At 46.8% G+C, this 11,885-nt stretch overlaps 1 pseudogene; it reads right to left on the bottom strand.

Moving 5' to 3' along the window:
- Positions 1 to 353: 353 nt before the first annotated feature.
- On the bottom strand, positions 354 to 471 carry LOC124724359 (annotated as a pseudogene).
- Between the last annotated feature and the right edge of the window lie 11,414 nt (positions 472 to 11,885).

Below are 11,885 nucleotides of genomic sequence, written 5' to 3'. Positions count from 1 at the left end.
GCCACTTCCATCACGCGCGAACTGTGTTTCCGTGAGTTTTTCTCAATGAATCTCAGCCTGGCATTTAGTTTTCTTACAAATAGAATCACGTTGTCATCCCGCTATAGATCCGGTTACTTCTAGGTACTTTACGGCTGTTTACTACTCGGACTGAACAGGCCTTGGAAGGCCCAACGGTACCGACCGGCCGCCGTCTCATCCTCAGCCCACGGGCTTCACTGGCTGCGGATATAGAGTGGCATGTGGTCAGCACACCGCTCTCCCGGCCGTATGTCAGTTTACGAGACCGGAACCGCGACTTCTCAATCAAGTAGCTCCTCAGTTTGCCTCACAAGGGCTGAGTGCACCCCGCTTGCCAACAGCGCTTGGGAGACCGGATGGTCACCCATCCAAGTGCTAGCCCAGCCCGGCAGCGCTTAACTTCAGTGATCTGACGGGAACCGGTGTTACCACTGCGGCAAGGCCGTCGGCATTTTACGGCTGTTAGCGATTTTAATGATTGATCGCCAATAGCGCAACGGAAAAGTAATGGGTCGCTTCGACCATTTATGCATTTATTGAAGTTCGCGGTCAGTCGTTAGTCCATGCACCAGTCACTGATCCTCGCAGGCGTTCCGCTACAGTTTTCAGACTTTTAGCTTTCCTATGGCCAACAGAACCGTCTGTGAACAGCCCCATGGAACTTCCAGCGTTATTCGTTGGACCATTTATACCTGTCTTAAGCAGTAACAGACCCGTAACACTCCTCTGGAGTGCTCCCGAAATCATATTTACGTCTGTCAGTTTCATCCTGCGGAGAACAGTGTGTCGAGCTCCGACTGTGATGATGTCCTGAATCGAGTCATAAATCAGTCCCGGCAGTCGTTGTTCATTTAACGACAGTGCTAAAATGCGCGTAAGCCTTCCGGAAGTCAAGGCACCCAACATCAGGCTGGACCTCTGCCCAAGTCGGTCTGGATTTCATGGACGAAAAGAGCGAGCTGTGTTTCGCGAGATTTCTGGTTACGGAATATATTTTGATTTTATGAATAGTGTTTCCATTTTCCAAAAACGACATAATACGTTCCAAGAAGCCAGGCTGCGGAAGCAAAGCAATGTCTACAGGCCGACGTGTCTTCCCCTGTCTTGCAGAGTCCTGTGGAAGCTATATGGAGAGGCATGTGCTCAGCACAGCGCTCTCCCTGCCGTTTCGCTGACTTTCCAGACCGTGGAGCCACTAGCACACGTCCCAGTGCCACATCAAGTGGATTCATGTTGCCATGCGAAGAACCCGCGTTCGATTCCCGATACTGCCAAGCAATCGAAAATTGTACCCGAGTCCTCCACATGGTATCCATTTACGGGTCAGCATGAAACGTGTCAAATAATTCTGCAACAGATTTAGGCCTCTAATTACACTATTGGCCATTAAAATTGCTACACCACGAAGATGAAGTGCTACAGACACTAAATTTAACCGACAGGAAGAAGATGCTCTGATATGCAAATGATTAGCTTTTCAGAGCATTCACACAAGGTTGGAGTCGGTGGCGACACCTACAACGCGCTGACCTCAGGAAAGCTTCCAACCGATTTCTCATACACAAACAGCAATTGACGGGCGTTGCCTGGTGATACGTTGTTGTGATGCCTCGTGTAAGGAGAAATGTGTACCATCACGTTTCCGACTTTGATAAAGGTCGAATTGTAGCCTATCGCGATTGCGGTTTCTCGTATCGTGACACTGCTGCTCGCCTTGGTCGAGATCCAATGACTGTTAGCAGAAAGTGGAATCGTTGGGTTAAGGAGGGTAATACGGAACGTCGTGCTGGATCCCAACTGCCTCGTATCACTAGCAGTCGAGATGACAGGCATCTTATTCGCATGGCTGTAACGGATCGTGTAGCCTCGCCTCGATCCCTTAGTCAACAGATCGGGACGTTTGCAAGACAACAACCATCTGCACGAACGGTTCGCCGACGTTTGCAGCAGCATGGACTATCAGCTCGGAGACCATGGCTGCGGTTACCCTTGACGCTGCATCATAGATAGGAGCGCCTGCAATGCTGTACTCAACGACGAACCTGGGTGCACGAATGGCAAAACGTCATTTTTTCGGATTAATCCAGGTTCTGTTTAGAGCGTCATGATGGTAGCATCCGTGTTTGGCGACATCGCTGTGAACGCACATTGGAAGCGTGTATTCGTCATCGCCATACTGGCGTAATACCCGAGGTTGTAATACCAGAGGTTGCCCCTCAGTCTGCAAGATCCGGGCAGTTGGAGAGGGTGGGCTTACTGGTAGTTGGGAGCTCCAACGTCAGGCGCGTAATGGGGCCCCTTAGGGAAATGGCAGCAAGAGAGGGGAAGAAAACCAATGTGCACTCCGTGTGCATACCGGGGGGAGTCATTCCAGATGTGGAAAGGGTCCTTCCGGATGCCATGAAGGGTACAGGGTGCACCCATCTGCAGGTGGTCGCTCATGTCGGCACCAATGATGTGTGTCGCTATAGATCGGAGGAAATCCTCTCTGGCTTCCGGCGGCTATCTGATTTGGTGAAGACTGCCAGTCTCGCTAGCGGGATGAAAGCAGAGCTTACCATCTGCAGCATCGTCGACAGGACTGACTGCGGACCTTTGGTACAGAGCCGAGTGGAGGGTCTGAATCAGAGGCTGAGACGGTTCTGCGACCATGTGGGATGCAGATTCCTCGACTTGCGCCATAGGGTGGTGGGGTTTCGGGTTCCGCTGGATAGCTCAGGAGTCCACTACACGCAACTAGCGGCTACACGGGTAGCAGGGGTTGTGTGGCGTGGGCTGGGCGGTTTTTTAGGTTAGATGGCCTTGGGCAAGTACAGAAAGGGCAACAGCCTCAATGGGTCAGGACATGCGGGGACCAAGCAGCAATCGGTATTGTAATTGTCAACTGTCGAAGCTGCGTTGGTAAAGTACCGGAACTTCAAGCGCTGATAGAAAGCACCGAAGCTGAAATCGTTATAGGTACAGAAAGTTGGCTTAAGCCAGAGATAAATTCTTCCGAAATTTTTACAAAGGTACAGACGGTGTTTAGAAAGGATAGATTGCATGCAACCGGTGGTGGAGTGTTCGTCGCTGTTAGTAGTAGTTTATCCTGTAGTGAAGTAGAAGTGGATAGTTCCTGTGAATTATTATGGGTGGAGATTACACTAAACAACCGAACTAGGTTAATAATTGGCTCCTTTTACCGACCTCCCGACTCAGCAGCATTAGTGGCAGAACAACTGAGAGAAAATTTGGAATACATTTCACATAAATTTTCTCAGCATGTTATAGTCTTAGGTGGAGATTTCAATTTACCAGATATAGACTGGGACACTCAGATGTTTAGGACGGGTGGTAGGGACAGAGCATCGAGTGACATTATACTGAGTGCACTATCCGAAAATTACCTCGAGCAATTAAACAGAGAACCGACTCGTGGAGATAACATCTTGGACCTACTGATAACAAACAGACCCGAACTTTTCGACTCTGTATGTACAGAACAGGAAATCAGTGATCATAAGGCCGTTGCAGCATCCCTGAATATGGAAGTTAATAGGAATATAAAAAAAGGGAGGAAGGTTTATCTGTTTAGCAAGAGTAATAGAAGGCAGATTTCAGACTACCTAACAGATCAAAACGAAAATTTCTGTTCCGACACTGACAATGTTGAGTGTTTATGGAAAAAGTTCAAGGCAATCGTAAAACGCGTTTTAGACAGGTACGTTCCGAGTAAAACTGTGAGGGACGGGAAAAACCCACCGTGGTACAACAACAAAGTTAGGAAACTACTGCGAAAGCAAAGAGAGCTCCACTCCAAGTTTAAACGCAGCCAAAACCTCTCAGACAAACAGAAGCTAAACGATGTCAAAGTTAGCGTAAGGAGGCCTATGCGTGAAGCGTTCATTGAATTCGAAAGTAAAATTCTATGTACCGACTTGACAAAAAATCCTAGGAAGTTCTGGTCTTACGTTAAATCAGTAAGTGGCTCGAAACAGCATATGCAGACACTACGGGATGATGATGGCATTGAAACAGAAGATGACACGCGTAAAGCTGAAATACTAAACACCTTTTTCCAAAGCTGTTTCACAGAGGAAGACCGCACTGCAGTTCCTTCTTTAAATCCTCGCACAAACGAAAAAATGGCTGACATCGAAATAAGTGTCCAAGGAATAGAAAAGCAACTGGAATCACTCAATAGAGGAAAGTCCACTGGACCTGACGGGATACCAATTCGATTCTACACAGAGTACGCAAAAGAACTTGCCCCCCTTCTAACAGCCGTGTACCGCAAGTCTCTAGAGGAACGGAGGGTTCCAAATGATTGGAAAAGAGCACAGATAGTCCCAGTCTTCAAGAAGGGTCGTCGAGCAGAAGCGCAAAACTATAGACCTATATCTCTTACGTCGATCTCTTGCAGAATTTTAGAACATGTTTTTTGCTCGCGTATCATGTCATTTCTGGAAACACAGAATCTACTATGTAGGAATCAACATGGATTCTGGAAACAGCGATCGTGTGAGACCCAACTCGCCTTATTTGTTCATGAGACCCAGAAAATATTAGATACAGGCTCCCAGGTAGATGCTATTCTTCTTGACTTCCGGAAGGCGTTCGATACAGTTCCGCACTGTCGCCTGATAAACAAAGTAAGAGCCTACGGAATATCAGACCAGCTATGTGGCTGCATTGAAGAGTTTTTAGCAAACAGAACACAGCATGTTGTTATCAATGGAGAGACGTCTACAGACGTTAAAGTAACCTCTGGCGTGCCACAGGGGAGTGTTATGGGACCATTGCTTTTCACAATATATATAAATGGCTTAGTAGATAGTGTCGGAAGTTCCATGCGGCTTTTCGCGGATGATGCTGTAGTATACAGAGAAGTTGCAGCATTAGAAAATTGTAGCGAAATGCAGGAAGATCTGCAGCGGATAGGCACTTGGTGCAGGGAGTGGCAACTGACCCTTAACATAGACAAATGTAATGTATTGCGAATACATAGAAAGAAGGATCCTTTATTGTATGATTATATAATAGCGGAACAAACACTGGTAGCAGTTACGTCTGTAAAATATCTGGGAGTATGCGTGCGGAACGATTTGAAGTGGAATGATCATATAAAATTAATTGTTGGTAAGGCGGGTACCAGGTTGAGATTCATTGGGAGAGTGCTTAGAAAATGTAGTCCATCAACAAAGGAGGTGGCTTACAAAACACTCGTTCGACCTATACTTCAGTATTGCTCATCAGTGTGGGATCCGTACCAGATCGGGGTTTGACGGAGGAGATAGAGAAGATCCAAAGAAGAGCGGCGCGTTTCGTCACAGGGTTATTTGGTAACCGAGATAGCGTTACGGAGATGTTTAACAAACTCAAGTGGCAGACTCTGCAAGAGAGGCGCTCTGCATCGCGGTGTAGCTTGCTCACCAGGTTTCGAGAGGGTGCGTTTCTGGATGAGGTATCGAATATATTGCTTCCCCCTACTTATACCTCCCGAGGAGATCACGAATGTAAAATTAGAGAGATTAGAGCGCGCACGGAGGCTTTCAGACAGTCGTTCTTCCCGCGAACCATACGCGACTGGAACAGGAAAGGGAGGTAATGACAGTGGCACGTAAAGTGCCCTCCTCCACACACCGTTGGGTGGCTTGCGGAGTATCAATGTAGATGTAGATGTAGATGTGATGGTATGGGGTGCCATTGATTACACGTCTCGGTCACCTTTTGCTCGCTTTGACAGCAGTTTGGCCGGCTGCGGTGGCCGTGCAGTTCTAGGCTCTGCAGTGCGGAACCGCGGGACTGCTACGGTCGCAGGTTCGAATCCTGCCTCGGGTATGGATGTGTGTGATATCCATAGTGCTCAGAGCCATTTGAGCCATTTTTGACAGCACTTTGAACAGTAGACGGTACATTTCAGATGTGTTACGACCCGTGGCTCTACCCTTTATTCGATCCCTGCGAAACCCTACATTTCAGCAGGATAATGCACGATCGCATGTTGCAGGTCCTGTACGGGCCTTTCTGGATACAGTAAATATTCGACTGCTGCCCTGGCCAGCACATTCTCCAGATCTCTCACCAATTGAAAACGTCTGGTCAATGGTGGCCGAGCAACTGGCTCGTCACAATACGCCAGTCACTACTCTTGATGAACTGTGGTATCGTGTTGAAGCTGCATGGGCAGCTGTACCTGTACACGCCATCCAAGCTCTGTTTGACTCAATGCTCAGGCGTATCAAGGCCGTTATTACGGCCAGAGGTGGTTGTTCTGGGTACTGATTTATCAGGATCTATGCACCCAAATTGCGAGAAAATGTAATCACAAGTCAGTACTAGTATAATATGTTTGCCCAATGAATACCCGTTCACCATCTGCATTTCTTCTTGGTGTAGCAATTTTAATAGCCAATAGTGTACGCGCGTTTTTTTTTCTTTTTTTTTGCAGTCGCTTCCTACCGTTCACTGCTGCAACGACCTACGAGAAACTTCATGTGTGATCGTTATATTACCATTTTTTTCTTAACTTACTGAGAAAAGTGTGCATGTTTGTTGCAAGGAAACGAAAAAAGAAAGATGAAGTGGAAACGCGAATCATTTCACCGACATGGTAAAGCATAAGGAAAATATTTTCAGTAGTAGTACGGAAATAGGAGTAGCTGCGTTTGGAAGCTGACACGCGTTACATTAGGTAGCGCTGCTGACGTTTTAGTCTAACTGTTTGCATTAATATTATTAGCTACATGTGTATGCGATAATTGTAGGCTGTGCCAGTAATCGACTCAAGTGGAGCAGCTTACATAGCCCTGGCTGGCTGCTAAACCACAGCGTCGTAACTGTTACATTAGCCTATAATATCCCCCAGATAGAATTCCTTGTCGTTTTCTTTTATTAGCTCCATTTTTTTTCCTTATAGCTTGGCCAACAAGCAGCAGATCATGCGGAGCTAGCCGTCTGTCCGCAGGAGTAGAAAGAGAGTAGCGAAGGCAGCCCCGCGCCCTCGCAGGCTCTTTCCGCCCTGATGGCTTTCTCCGTTGCGATGACGACTGCCGCTGTTGAAGGGGAGGGAGCCGAGCTGCTACCAGTCGGTTCCCAGGGCGGTCCGCGCAGCTTTCTAGATAAGGTCACACTCGCACGCGGGTGCCCGCTCTTTACTTTCACGAGCGGCTCAGCTTTCGAACGCGTTGTTAACCGAGTCCTCGACCGGTCAGCTAGAAAGGCGACACCGCGCGTCGGCCGTGCTTTATAATCTCGATTCCAGTGCGCCGCCGACTACCTCATTCTATTCTGAAAGCCGTTAAAGCGGCCTAACCTACAATTACTTGCACCAGGGCATTCAAAAGGCTTTCAAACGCGGCGCCGGCCCGGCTGTGGATCTGATAAGGCAAGCGTACACGCCACGCGCTATTATGAGAACACCGGACGTTTAGCTGCAAACTGCTGGGCTATGCCGTGGAGTAAAAGCGACCAGTTGACATGTCTGGTACCTAACCGATCGTAGTGATGTAAACAGGCTGGAAGTATCTGGTTATCTTTATCGACGGTATGCTCGAATATCACTACGCTTCTCTTGATATTCGTTCAGATTTTTTCACAGATTTTATTCAACGTTGCCACTTAAAGCCTGTGCACAAAGCAATCAAAAATCAAAGTAGCGCATTGGATGTGATATCGGCAGTCGGCTGCTGAAGCCTACTACAACATCTCTTTACACAGAGTGTCCAAGAAATTCTCGTTGGCCGGCCAGTGTGGCCGTGCGGTTCTAGGCGCTTCAGTCTGGATCCGCGTGACCGCTACGGTCGCAGGTTCGAATCCTGCCTCGGGCATGGATGTGTGTGATGTCCTTATGTTAGTTAGGTTTAAGTAGTCATAAGTTGTAGGAGACTGATGAGCACAGATGTTCAGTCCCATTGTGCTCAGAGCCATTTGAACCATTTGAAATTCCCGTTACAAACTTCTATCGCATTTAGAGGGGAGTGAGTACCTAATATAGGATTACTTTAAATGATGGGCCCATATTCAAAAATTCGTACGTATTCAAGTGCAAATCCAAAATGAACAACCTTTATACCAATGAAACGAGGAAGATTCAAAGTTTTTGGCGGGCGGCAGCGGGTGGGCGGGCGGTGATGGTTTCAGGAGCGGCCGGTAGAGTTCGCGCGGCAATAGGGCCGTCATTCCGTTTCACTGTCAATTGTGAGTGAGATGGCGACTGTGGAGCACAGGATTTTCTGCGTTCTTGAGTTCGCGAAAAGCGAGTCGCAAATTGTAGTTCAGCGGGAATTTCGTACCAAATTCGGTATTCAACCACCAATTCGGAAAAGAATTAGCAGTTGGTTTAAGCAATTTAAACAGACTGGTAGTGCGTGCAATGGAAAAAGCACAGGCTGACCGCGTGTGTCGGAGGATGATTTCCGACGGATTCAAGAAAGTTTTATGCGCAGTCCCAGTAAGTCTACCAATAGAGCCAGACGAGAACTTTGAATACCCCAACCAACTGTAAGGAAAGTTCTGAGACGGTTCAAATGGCTCTGAGCACTACGGGACTTAACTTCTGAGGTCATCAGTCCCCTAGAACTTAGAACTACTTAAACCTAACTAACCTACGGACATCACACACATCCATGCCCGAGGCACGAGTCGAACCTACGACCGTAGCGGTCGAGCGGTTCCAGACTGAAGCACCAAGAACCGCTCCGCCACTTCGGCCGGTTTCTGAGACGACGTTTGCTGTACAAGCCCTACCGATTACAACTTGTGCAGGCTCTCAACCCCAACGTCAAAGAGAAGCGTCTCGCATTTTGTGGTTACGTGCTAGCAACGATGGAGGATGACGCATTTCTACAGTGTGTAATTTTTAGAGATGAAGCTACGTTCTACCCTAGTGGAAAAGTCAACAGACACAATATTCGCATATGGGGTTTGGAAAATCCACATTCCCCATTGCAACACGAATGAGACTCACCGAAGATCAACGTGTTCTGTGCGGTATCCCGTACGAAGGTTTATGTACCATTTTCCTTTGCGGAAAGAACTGTAACGGGAAACACGTACCTGGACTTGTTGGAACAATGGCTGTTCCCTCAAGTTGTAGAAGATTCCCAGGACTTCATTTTCCAACAGGATGGAACTCCGCCCAATTGGCACCGTGATGTACGAGGCCTTTTGAATGACTCCCTTCCTCGGCGCTGGGCGAGTCGCAGGGGACTTGAGGACCTGGCTCTGCATTTCTGGCCACCGAGATCTCCTGATCTCACACGCTGCGGGTATTCGTTGTGGGGTTATGTAAAGGAAGCTGTGTACGTCCCTCCTCTACCAAACACTCTGAACGATCTGCGGAACCGGATCTCTGCTGCCATGCATTCACCAACAGTAGATACACTTTCGGGTGAGAGGGACGTGTTTGCCTACCGCGCCGATGTTTGCCATGAGCCAACGGTGGCTACATTGAACATTTATAACATTTATCAAATTTCTAATTATTAAATAATTATTGAAAATTAATTACTTACAAATTAATACAAATTATTACATTTATTAAGTTGATATCAAACATTATGAAAAAAACTTTGGAACTTCCTCTTTTCATTGGTATAAAGTTTGTTGATTTTGGATATGTACTTGAATGAATACAAAGTTTTGAAAATGGGTCGATCATTTAGAATAACGCTGTATTTTGAATAGGTATCCCATGTCCGGGAACGTACCGCTTCCGTGCCACAGCTCTTGGAAACATGTTTTCTGGGTAGGTATGCTACAGGGTAGTCATGGTGGGGGCGGTTACATTGGATTGCCTAATGTCATTTGATGTCTCTCTACCTCTCTCACTTGGTTTGAGCCTCATTCACGTGCCTGCGAGTGTTAGAGCAATATGGCTGCTTACACGTTCGCAGAATACACCGCTATGATCACCGTAACGGATGAGCTGTTCACCGCCATTATCAAGATCGCTCTCCACAGTGTCCGACTCCATCGCATATTCTTTTCTCCACAATCACGCAACGGCTTCGAGAAATGATACCTCCACCGTCAGCAGACGTGACTGTGGTGCTTCAAGGAGACGCCGCACACCCGAAGTGGGAAAGGCCGTACTGCATCACGTTGAAGAGAATCCGAGAACGAGTACACAAGCAATTTCTTTGACTATTAATGAGTGGAACTGTAAAGCAAGTGATGTACTGGGTCACGTCTAACCAATTACTTGTAAAAGCGGTGACTTTACTGACATGTTTTCGAATGGTTGTAGCACGGAAACGGTGGATATGAGTACCGATTCAAAATATTATCTACTCGTCCCCTCTACAAGTGCTAGAAGTTTGTAATGGGAATTTCCGAACACCACGCATTTATTACCTGCTTGGGATCAGAGTACACTTTTATCTGTGGATCTAGTAAAGAGTGCAAAGCAAAGAGCGCCTATTGACTAAAGGAAGTGGTTAAGGTTCAAATGTTTAGTCAGTTCTGCTAGCATCGAAATAGAGGAAATGTTTATATTGAACCTTGTTGTTAACTTGCGACAAAATGGACATGGACTTGTTCTGACGTAACGTTATCTTTAAAAACTCTTCTGAAGAAGTGCTGCCGGCCGGTGTGGCCGAGCGGTTCTAGGCACTACAGTCTGGAACCGCGCGACCGCTACGGTTGCACGTTCAAATCCTGCCTCGGGCATGGATGTGTGTGATGTCCCTAGGTTAGTTAGGTTTAAGTTTTTCTACGTTCCAGGGGACTGATGACCTCAGATGTCAAGTCCCATAGCGCTCAGAGCCATTTTGAAGAAGTGCTAATTTGATATGTAGAAAATGAGAAAAATGTAAGTCTCATGAAATTAGCTCGACATATCGATTTTGATTTTAAATAACTAGTATTACTTAAGTTACTCACGCCAATCCTAAGCGATGGAATTTTTTGTACGCTCATGGTCTTGCGATTAAGGCGCGCAGTCTTCGAAAATTGTTGAGAATATGTCCAGATTTTAAAAGGAGATACAAAGCAAGAATCGCTGGCCGTTAGCGCTCAAAAGTACCGTACATCGCGGTGAATCTCTAACCACGATGAAATATTAAAAAGTACAATCAGCCAATAATTATGGTAATTAATTTTGCATTTACCAGTTGCAGGCTGGTTTGACCACCTTCAGAAGAGGTCTACGTTACTTTGGAACGTCACAGTTTGTTTGTGAGCTGGCGAAGCCATCGAACGACAAGGATAAAACAAACTTGGCTGATGTGACAAACTCACCTGTAGCTTAGCCCAAGGCTTAGGTTGGACTGGAAAAAGACAGTTTGGTTGTGAGCTGGCGAAGCCAACAAGTGTGAAAGCAAAAAACTACGTAAAATGCCTTGGGATCCGCAAAAAGTTCAACACATTCAAATTCAACACATCCCATCACCACACAAATATCTCTCCACACAACTGTTAAAAATTCCCAGAAATGGCATTCTCACACCCCACACTCAAACAGGCATCCATTTGACCCAAACAGTAGACAGTCGATCTCCCAGTTGAGCTCTGGGGATGTTGCGTAGCGCAAGTTCGAGTCCTCACTCGGACGTGGGTGTGTGTGTTGACCTTAGCGTAAGTTAGTTTAAGTTAGATTAAGTAGCTTGTAAGACTAGGGACCGATGACCTCGGCAGTTTGGTTCCACAGGAACTTACCACAAATTTCCAAAGAAATTCAAACAACTGTGGGCGTAGTATGCGGCATTTAAACGAGTGAAAATATGGTCTCTGCGGTGTTGGAAATCCAAACCCAATAATGCTCACACCGGGAACCAGAGACTTTGTGCAGCCTCCAACATGCTATGATCCATGTGGCTTATACAGTTTATCATCTCACGTTCAAAGTAGGTTAACTCAAGACGCTGCAGTCTTCACTACACGTC

The sequence above is a fragment of the Schistocerca piceifrons genome, chromosome 1 (assembly GCF_021461385.2).
Source record: "Schistocerca piceifrons isolate TAMUIC-IGC-003096 chromosome 1, iqSchPice1.1, whole genome shotgun sequence".
Classification (NCBI taxonomy): domain Eukaryota; kingdom Metazoa; phylum Arthropoda; class Insecta; order Orthoptera; family Acrididae; genus Schistocerca; species Schistocerca piceifrons.
The sequence above is the reverse complement of the archived record's forward strand: the minus strand, read 5'-3'. Positions and strand labels throughout refer to the sequence as shown.